Here is an 8,912-nt window from a genome sequence, read left to right on the forward strand (position 1 = left end):
CTCCAGGTCCAAGGAAGTCACATTCCTGGTTGGGATTTTAGAGGAAACATAAGATCTCCATACTTCTAGCCATCTCAGTCCTTTCAAACAACCTTGATCAGGACAAACAAGTACTAAAGTAGAAAGAGTCACTGTGTTTCTACCCACTTCTAGAAAGTGTTGAAAAGTTCTCAATACTGGATTTTGTAACAGTGGTGGACTAGTTGGAGAAGTGATGTAAAGAGAAATAAGGAAGGTGAGACAGGTAGGTCAGGATGTGAGGTAACAAAGGCAAGGTATTTAGAAGCTGAAGATTGAGAGAGATTTGGGGCCTGAGTTGGAAAAGCAGTTTTCAAAACATATTGGGTCATGTGGTATATGTAATCTTCATTTCAGTCCTTAGAAGGTCTCTACTGACCAGTCTGCCTCTTTTTTCTGGAGCACAGTTCAAATCCATCTAGCTGTTTCTCATTGCAGCTCCTTCCTTCTGGCTCCCACACTGTGTCCAGCTGTTCAGCCTAATCCATTCAGAAAAGGTTTGTTCTTTAAGGCAGACACTGCTGGATACCTACAAAATTATCTATTCTCTGCTTCGCTTTCAAAACTGAAAATAGTTTGTTATATAGCTATGAGCTCAGTAGCTACAGGACTGCATTTCCTACCCACCCGTGCTCTTAGTCATGACTGGTGACTTTGAGATGCAAGCAGAGAGATGAGACTCTTCCCTTCCCCACCTACTTCCTAACTGTTGTCTGGATTTTAGTTGTGATGGTTGGAATTCATGAAGTTGTATTGAACAAACATGTAACCTTGAAGATGGACACCACCCAAGTTCTGGCTGGCCCACCTCCAGCTTTGTTTCACTGGGAGAGAAAAGTCAAGTTTATCTTGCTAAAGTTATGGTTGTTTTACTTTCTTGCAATGTGCATCCAAACTTAATCCTGATACTACTATGTGTTTAATATTATATAGCCTTATTATTTTGTTGGGTTTAGTGAGTATATTTATATTTTACATTTCTCTTATTTTTTACTTTATAAATTGATTCATAAACCACAAGTATACATAAATTGTATAAATGCAAAATTATGACTACAAGCAGGCTTTTCTATAGATTTTGCATTTTTATATTTTCTTATCTTCTTTCCTTTCTTGTTTTCTCCATATTTGTACAGGCTGGGCCATTTCCTCTCTTATAGCCTCATCCATATCCATATCTGTAGGCCAAAACAGACTGAGAGCTGTGTGAGGAGAACCAAAGAAGAATGAATTACAGGAACATGAATGAAGGTTGGTGGCCCTTGTTATTCATCATGAATGTTCTTCATTAGGATCACATTCCCCTGCCCTTCTGTGGACCCACCACCCCCAGGTTTGCCATGACCATGGAACATACTGCTTAGAGTGGAAATTGAGTAGAAGTGAAATATCACTTCCAAATGGAAGTATTATTCTCTGTCCCACTAGCTGGAATGCACATGTAATGACAGGAGCTGGAGCAGCCATATCAAACCAGAGGTAAGTAGCACAGGTGGAAGATGTGACAAGAAAGAAGTGGGTCCCCACCTCTGTGGAGAGACCTGCACTAACATTATATGAAAGTGAATTGAAATTGTCTTGTATTTAAGACAATGTTATTTAGGGTTTGATTACAGTCGTTGTACCTGTAACCTAATACTCAGAATAACTTATCTTTGTGTTAGCCTTGTCTTGACATTAGAGTCTGGTATAATGAGACAAGATCTACTGACGTATACTTACAAGTGAGTCAAGTGACAGGCCTGCCCTCTGGAAGCTGTGGTCTAGTGTGGATTTCAGAAACTCAAGCACAAACAAAACCACATGGCAGGGACGGCTTCAAGATGCTGTAGGAACACTTGGGAGGGGAACCTAAATCACTCCTGATCTCAGGAGGTTGCTTGTGGTAGGGGACAACACTCTATCAGCCTCCTCAAAAATAGGCCATGATGCCAAATTTCATCTAAAAGTGATGTATTTCAAATTCCTTCAAGAGTGTTTTCCCTTTTGATCCAGTGCTTAAGATATAGGTTTGAGATCTGGTTTGGGAAGATTGCAAATGCCCCAGGGCAACTAAACCAGCGGGCCACCACTACTGAGCCTGAGTGCCCTAGAGTTGTGACCTACATCAAGAGAAGCACAGGATTGAAAAGCCAGTGCACTGCAATTACAGAGTAGCCCCTGCTTGCTGCAAATAGAGAAGTTCTGAGCAGAAATGAAGACCTAGTGCAGCCAAAATTAAAAAAAAAAAAAAAAATCCCAGAGAAACCATGATGTCTCAGGGGAAGCAAGACATGAAAAAGGATGAAAGTAGTCTGGGTCTGATTTCATGAAAGTCATGGAGAGGTATGCTACAGTCTGTTTTCACAGGGAACTGGGGACATAAGTTGTGCCTCAGACGTGCTCCAACTGAGTGTCAGGGAGCTGGGATTTCACTCTCCCATTAGCGCCTCCCTCTCATCCTTCAACTAACACCCAGCTTGTGTCTCCAAGCCCTTGTATTAGATCCTCCAAAGACAAAGCAAAGGTGACACTAGAAGCAAAAGACACCAAAGCTCAGGAAAATGTAACCTCAGATAACGTCTAGATTTCTGCACCCAGTTTGCCATCTCCAGCATCATTCACAAGGAATCTTGTGAATCTAAAGTACCCCATGGGTCTCGACGGGTAACCTTTTTTTTTTTTTCCCCTTAATTTAACTTTTAATTTATATAGGCATATAGTTGATGTACAGTATTTTATTAATATTAGTTGCATGGGAAATTAATTACCTTATACATACACATGTATCCATTCTTCTTAGGTTTTTTCACATACAGGATATAATGGACTATTGAGAATTCTTGTCCTGTACAGTAGGTCTTTGTTGATTATTTATTAAATATAATAGTATACATATATTAATCTCAAACTCTCAATTTATCCCTCTCCCATCTTTCCACTTTGGAAACTATAATTATTCTTCTCAAACTCTCAATTTATCCCTTTCCCATCTTTCCACTTTGGAAACTATAATTATTCTTCTGACGGAGGTAAGAGTCTAGGCACTTTTTGGATCAGAGTCTGTGCCTATGAGAGTGCAGTGGCCAGGGAAAGCGAGCCTGAGAGAGACTCATTTGAGATGATGCTAAATTCTGAGAAGGACCCAGCCATGTAAAAAGCTGGGAGAAAAACATTCCAGATGTGGGAAGTAGCCCCTGCTAAAGACCAAGGTATCCAAGCTTAATAAATACTACCCTTCCACTGTCAATCTTCCTTCCATGCTTGGAACTTGGCCTACAGGTCAACCACCATGACCTTATCCCATGCTTCACTTGTGAGTTAGCAGCAATGAGCCATGTCAGCCTTTCCAAGAAGGGAGAACCTGGGGCTACCACGAGGCTGAATGTGCTCTGGATTCAGGGACGTGTCCACAAACTTGTTATCACCAGGAGCATCAGGTGCCAGGGGCACCACCAATGCCTCTGGCTATTTCCATGTACTTGTTCTCAGGAGTAGAAACGCCAAAGAACTGATGGAGCAAAGAAACAAGTAATGAATCTTGTTTCATCTTGCCCCATGTGATTCCCACAGCCCTTTAATTATACTGCTCTCTGCACAAAAACTCTTTCCTCTTTTGTTTCCTCAAAGGTGGCTTGTGAATTATATCAGCACCTGACTGTGAAGCCTGATGGCTGGAACTCAACTCACAATCAGCTGGGACCCAGAGATGTCCAGCCTTGTCCTGTGTTTCTGTCCATTTTCTCCAATCAGATTCATAAAGCACAGTCCCTATAAAACATAAGGGTGATTGTAAGTCTCTCAAAGACTTTGAATCTCTAAGGTCTATTTTGAGCATGAAAGAGGGAACACATCCCCTGCATTCAGGCTAGTCTCAGACCTCAGCCTTCCTCAGCCAGGGGTTCCCTGAGGAAACATAAGACACTTATCTAAGTTGCCAGAAGGCTGAGAAGAGAATGCTTCTCGCTGTGAATGCAGGTTCCTGTTATCCAGTCACCCAAGGGTCTGTGTTGTGTGAATGAGGAGCAAGAGCTCTGGGGATTCTGAGTTGGGAGTGAGTCAGTCACCACCTGCACGACTGCCTCCTGGGGTCACTACAGCTGGGGCTCCCCCACTGTGCCTGCAACCCAGAAGAAACAGCCCTGAATATTGTTTTCCTGCTGCTACATGGAGGCAACTCTGCTGATAAAATCAGAACCAGACTTGAGGGGCAAATGGAAAGGAACTTCCACTCTGGTGCTTGCAGACATCTAAGAGCTACCCAGCAATGGATGCAATTGAGCTTTCTCTCATCTTTCCCTTCCTGGAAGTCTCCTAGCCTAGAAACCAGAGTTCCTGGGTCCCAAGTCTTCACAAACTTACCTGAAGCCTTAAGGTGAATCATACAACCCAGGGTCCAGTTTCCCATATCTTGGATGAGGGAGACTGGACTTGCTCCAGAACACTTGTTCCAGACTGAAGCTCAGTGCCAATCAGTGAACAAGTGGCTCAGAGGTACCTGTTGCTGAGGAAGCTGAGTCTGCCTCTGGTGGGCAGGGGGCTGTAACTGTCTGGTGATGTTCATGGGTCCTGGGCTCAGGACTGGAGTGGTAGACCCCTTGGCACACAGCTGCTGTAACACCGAGGACCTTAGAGGCCTTGCCCACTGGAACGTACCATCATTTGGGTTCTGTGGGATGAGATCAGGTAATTATAAGTCAGAAGTTACCAATGGGGAAGTTTGTAGATTCCTCAGCAGAAACCTAAATTAGGCTGATGAATCATCTCTGCTAAAAAACTCTGGAAACTAGATATACCAGGACTCTTGGTCAAATTTTGTGGTATTTTAAATACTATTCAAAGTAGGTCATCTTTTGGATGACCTGCCATTTGCTCTCTGGCTTGGGATGATACCCACAGTTAGAGTGGAATCAAAGGGCCCCTGGGGGAGGCTGTCCCTCTCCCTGTGACTCATTAGCAGTGAGCACAGCTCTCACCCCTCCTCATCTGGAGCAGAAATTCCAGCAGGAAGGACATGACCTCCAAGTTTAACCAGAAGACTCAGGTAGGTCTGGCCCTCAGGTAGGCACTATTCTTTTCCCAGTCCTTCTTCCTTCCCTCCTGGGTCCTGTGCAAGCTGCCCACCTCCTGGTTCCTGGGTTCTGAATTCATCCTCCCTTCTCTTGCAGATATCTATACAGTCCCATTTGTGGCTCCATCCCTGCCCAGGCCCTCCCTCACCCGCAGATGGCACTAAAGAAGGGAAAACCAAGGAGGGGTCTGCCCAGTTCATTCTTTCTAAAAATATCTGCATTCCTTCTGCTTCCAGACCCTGTCCTGAATCATCAAGATCTCCAGCTAGATGACTCAGCTTAGCAGGGTAATGGAGATGAAGATGGGAGACGGGGGTGGTAAGGGTGTCAGGTGTGGGGGAAGGTTTTCATATGACAAGAGATGAGTTGGAGTAAGGAGCATGTTGTCCCCCAACCACTCATTCATTGGAGACCTGCCAGAATCTGCTATCTTGGGCTCCTCAGGGTATCACTAAGACAGAAACTTCAAAATGGACTTTCTATAAACTTCTTACTGCAAAACAATTTCAAACATAACAAATATAAGAAATAAGTGTCATAAACCCTACATTTCATCATTTGACATCAATAACTACAAAACTAACCTCTTAGTCCCACAGGTTGTCATAGACTGGAGACTATGCAACATCAGGGTGATGGCCAATTGAGTTCCCAGCAAAAACATTCTTTACTTGCATCAAGTCTTTCTATTCTTGCTATGTTCTCACATGTGGTGGGGGAAGGGAAGGAGGAAAAGGGAGAATAAGAGAGAAAAAGAGGGAGAGTTAATCCCATCATGAGGGACCACCATAAAAACCCCGTGTCAACCTGGGTACCTCCCAAAGACCCTAATTCCTAATAATATCTCATTGGGAGTCAAAGGCAGACACAATTCAATCCATAGCAGCTATGCAGATCTGTTTTTAAATCAAGACAGACCCTCATTTCATTCTCTCTTTTACTCCTTATTCATTTTTCCTGAAGTATTTTAGGGATGAGATGAACATTTCACAAAATGTACATAATGAGTATTTGGGGTAAAATGATAGGATGTGAAAAAAAATGATCTTTTGCACCCAATAAAATGAACATTTAATGTCCAGTATATGTGCAAATTTCCTTGATTCTCAAAAAAAGTAGATGCCTTTTCACAGTTTATTGAGAGAATGTTCTCTTATGTTGCACTTGGTTGTTCTCCTTTAAGATGAATAACTGTTCCTCTACCAATTTTAATGCCATTCATTTGTTCAGAAACTGGGAGTAAGCAGGGTGGTTTGTCTTACAGAATGGCCCACTATTGGGTTTAGGGGAGGAGTCCACAATACCAGCACAGTGGTTCAGGACCAGTACCAGTCCTTGGTTCTTAGGAACCAGATCTCCACAGAAGGAGGCGAGCTGCAGGCCAGTGAGTGAGGCTTCATCTGTATTATAGCTGCTCCCTATCACTCTCTCATCACCCCCAGAAGGGACAGTCTAGCTTGTTTTCCTGGAACTGTTTGTAATTACATAACCTATGCTTCATAGAAACAAAGATAGCACAAATATTGATGATTATTTTCCTTTCTCAGTGCTCAGAATGGTGAGTTGGTGCCCTAGCAATCTATCACAGTGACAAATTAGATGTTGCTTATTAACATTTGGACACATTCGGCCAACTTAAAATTAAATATTAAAAAACTAAGATCATGGGATCCAGCCCCATCCTTCATTGCAAATAGAAGGAGAAAAGGTGGAAGCAGTGACAGATTTCTTCATCTTAGCCTCTAAAACTACTGTGGATTGTGACTGCAGCCATGAAATCAGAAGGCGTTTGCTTCTTGGGAGGAAAGCCAAGAGAACCATAAACACTGAGAAGCAGAAACATCATTCTTCCCAACAAACTGGTAGATGTTTGGCCTTTTCATTTGGATTCCTGGACTTTCCGTTTAGCTCCCATTGGTCTTTGAAGTCCCTCGGGTTTCTGTCCTTCGAGCCTGAAATCAGCCATCTCTTTAAGAATCCATGGATCGGGGGCGGCCCTAAAATGGTGGAGGATTAGTTCGGGGAGGTCACTTTCTCCCCAACAAATTCATCAAAAAACATTTGAACACTGAGTAAATTCCACAAAACACCTTCTGAATGCTGGCAGAGGACATAAGGCACCCAGAAAAACAGCCCATTGTCTTCGAAAGGAGGTAGGAAAAAAATATAAAAGACAGACAAAAGAGGTAGGGATGGAGCTCTATCCCAGGAAGGGAGTCTTAAAAAAGAGACAAGTTTCCAAACACCAGGAAACACTCTCACTGCAGAGTCTGTGGCTAGCCTTGGAACCACAGAGGGCAACATAACCAGAAGGAATAATAAATAAATAATTAAAACCCACAGATTACGTGCCCAATGGTAACTCCCCCAGTGGAGAAGCAGAGCAGATGTCTGCATCCATTACTAGCAAGCAGGGGTTGGGCAGGGAGGAGCGGGCTGCATTGCCTAGCATAAGGACTGGGCCTGAATGCCCCAAGGGCAATCTGAGGAAACTAGCTTGGGCTAGCAAACCAGACTGTGGGATAGCTACCAGGCTAAAAGCTCTAATCTAAGACACCGCCAGGTCTGCTTACAGAACAAAGGACTGAGCAGAGCTAGCCGGCTGCAGACTGGCCATCCCTTTCCAGTGACAGGCAGACGAGGGCAGCCAGAGCCAGAAGGAGGCAATCCAGGCCCCAGAGAGGCATCATCTACCAAACTGCAAGCAGGCTTCGTTGCTAACCAAGACTTCTTGGGATTCTGGATAGTCAACATCCACCTGAGAAGGTGCGCCGGTTGTACACCCAGAAAACCGAGCAGCAGGGAGAGAGGAGGTGATAAGTCACAGCGACCACGCTCACCAAAAATCTGGTCACCTGAGCTGCTCGGACCTGGGAAGGGCAAAAAACGCAGGCCCAACCAAGTCTGCACCTCTGAGGACTACCCAAGTGCCTGAACCTGAGCAGCTTAGACCTGGGAAGAGCATACAACCCCAGGCCAGCCTCAAACAGTTCCTCACAGAGCAACCTAGAGCCTAAGCAGTGTAGACAGGGAAAGCACACACGCCATGAGCGGGGGCAAACCAAGTGTGGCCAAGACACTACGTGCACACGCCAGTGTTATTTGTTTGCAGCATCCCTCCCTCCACACAGCACGACTTAACAAGTGAGCCTAAAAAGTGTCCACCACCGCCCCTTTGTGTCAGGCCGGAGATCAGACACTGAAGAGACCAGCAAACAGAAGAAGCCAAAACAGAGGGAACCGCCTTGGAAGTGACAGGTGAAATAGATTAAAACTGTGTAGTTAGTACTGACTACATAGGAAGGGGCCTACAGATCTTGAGATACATAAGATGAATCAAGGAACTATCCGAAAATGAACTGACCCCACACTGCCCACAACAAGAACAGAGAAAGTCCTAGATATATTTTTACTATTTTTACTATCATTCTTTAATTTTGTTTTAATTTTTTTTATTTTTAAGTCCTCTATTACTCCTTTAATTTGTTTTACTCCTTTTCATTTTTATAACCACTGGTTCCAAATAGGAAAAAGAGTTCGTCAAGGCTGTATATTATCACCCTGCTTATTTAACTTATATGCCAGAGTACATCATGAAAAATGCTGGACTGGAAGAAACACAAGCTGGAATCAAGATTGCCGGGAGAAATATCAATAACCTCAGATATGCAGATGACACCACCCTTATGGCAGAAGGTGAAAAGGAACTAAAAAGCCCCTTGATGAAAGTGAAAGTGGAGAGTGAAAATGTTGGCTTAAAGCTCAACGTTCAGAAAATGAAGATCATGGCATCTGGTCCCATCACTTCATGGGAAATAGATGGGAAAACAGTGGAAACAGTGT

The sequence above is a fragment of the Bison bison genome, unplaced genomic scaffold (genome assembly GCF_000754665.1).
Source record: "Bison bison bison isolate TAMUID 2011002044 unplaced genomic scaffold, Bison_UMD1.0 scf7180017864124, whole genome shotgun sequence".
Taxonomy (NCBI): domain Eukaryota; kingdom Metazoa; phylum Chordata; class Mammalia; order Artiodactyla; family Bovidae; genus Bison; species Bison bison.